The sequence below is a fragment of the Octopus bimaculoides genome, chromosome 14 (assembly GCF_001194135.2).
Source record: "Octopus bimaculoides isolate UCB-OBI-ISO-001 chromosome 14, ASM119413v2, whole genome shotgun sequence".
NCBI lineage: Eukaryota > Metazoa > Mollusca > Cephalopoda > Octopoda > Octopodidae > Octopus > Octopus bimaculoides.
Genome location: NC_068994.1, coordinates 5,753,792 through 5,755,702, shown reverse-complemented (window position 1 = coordinate 5,755,702; position 1,911 = coordinate 5,753,792). Strand labels below are relative to the sequence as shown.

Sequence of the window (1,911 nt, the reverse complement as noted above, 5' to 3'; positions counted from 1 at the left end):
CCAACCACTTTTGAGCTGAGATGTCCACGTTTAAACGACACCATTCTTTGAACTATTGTAGGATTAAAACTGGGGATACACGTTGGAACGCCTTCTGCAAGTCAATAAAGTAGTCAAACGGGCATCACTATACCTCAACTCCGAACAGTGAACTTTATACCTCAAAGGTAAATAACGACTACGGTTATGGGGTCCGCTCGACAGTCTTGACTTCGGCCGACCGTCGGATGTGGTCGGCATTCGTGAGGAACGTGCTGATCTCGTTGGTCGGATCCAGCTCAACCCCGAGTGAATATCGCCGCAAATACAACAGCTAATATTGTGAGGGAGGAAATTCTAATTAAAATCACACCCCAAATTCCCTGGTTTATTACATTAAATATTTTAATACTTTAATTTACAATGATGAAATAGCCTCGAATATAATTTGGTAGAAAACCAGAGAATTTAAAAAATTTCCTTTCCGTTATTGGCTCAAGACCTGAAATTTGGAGGCAAAGGTCCGGTCGATTACATCGACCCTGGTGGGCAAACGGTATTTATTTCATCGACCCTGAAAGAATGAAGGACAAAGTCAACCCTGGCGGCATTTAAATTCAGAAATTAAATACCGAAAGAAATGCTGTTTAGCATTTTATTTTGTTCAACATGCTAACAATTCTGTCAGCTCACCATCTTAGAAAATTAGGGAATTTCATGAAGGAAAATTACATCTGAAAACGTCTTCTTCGCTCACTTGATATATTTATTCATCGTCTGTGTTACTGTCATTCGTCTTTAACGGACGTTCAAAACAGTTTCGAGGCCAGCGTTCGTCGGCCTCGTCAAGCAAACGCTGGTCGTTTCTCGTTTCTTCTTATTTTCGTGTTTGGCTATGGAGTGTGTGGTATCTTGCTGTTGAGAGTCCCAACTACACCATAAAAACACATGTAAGTAGTGTGTGTACGTGTGTGTGTGTGTGTTCTTGTTTGCGCACTTATCGAACCTGGTCAAGTTTGCTTTTAATCCGACCTGCTTCGCCATTGTAGCAACATGCGAATAAGTTCAGGATCAAAGCAAGCCTTGATTAAAGTATCGAACTTTCTTTAATAATATGCATTTTTGTATCATCATCATCATCGTCGTCATCATCATCATCATGTTTTCAAGAGTTTTACGTTGCACTATCAGAGGCATTTAGATATTCCTAAGATGTTTGAAGCTTTATTATTAGAACCGTGGCGAGGTGACAAAATCGTTAGTGCATCGGATAAAATGCTTAGCGACATTTCGTCCGTCTTTACGTTCTGAGTTCAAATTCCACCGAAGTCGACTTTGCCTTTCATCCTTCCATCTGATGAAATAAGTACCAGTCAAGCACTGGGGTCGATATAATCAACTTGTCCCTTCTCCCAGTATTCTAGGGTTTGTGCTCATCGTAGAAAAGGTAATTAGAACCGTGGCAAGCTGGCCGAATCGTTAGCGCATCGGACGAAATGTTAGGCGCTATTACTTCCGGTTCCTCACTTTCAGATTTCAAATCCTACCGAAGTCACTTTTGACTTCCTTCCATTCAGGGTCGACAAAGGAAGTACTCAGGTAGGTGATATCGACAAAATCCCTCCCGTTAATACTGGTGACCTTATGCTTAAATTAGAAACCACCATCAAAACTGTGGGTGCAATCTTGGAATAAAGGTCCCATGGAGAAAGAAAAAGTCACGAAAGTATGGCTTATAGCCAACTCTCTATACATACATACATACATACATATAAATATATATATATAATGTATATATATATATATGTATATATATGTCTGTGTATATATATATATATATATATATATATATATATATATATATATTACTATCCAAGATACACTGGTTTAATATATTGTATTTTGAAGGGATATTTCTTCAATGAATATATT

At 38.6% G+C, this 1,911-nt stretch overlaps 1 protein-coding gene across 1 annotated transcript in view; it reads left to right on the top strand.

Annotated features, from left to right (window-relative positions):
- The first annotated feature begins 818 nt into the window (after positions 1–818).
- Positions 819–1,911, top strand: part of LOC106870503 (2-hydroxyacylsphingosine 1-beta-galactosyltransferase) — a 3,957-nt gene continuing 2,864 nt past the window's right edge. The window contains exon 1 of the mRNA XM_014916615.2: positions 819–929. The gene's annotated coding sequence lies outside the window, so the exon portion shown is untranslated. The remainder of the gene's footprint in view (positions 930–1,911) is intronic.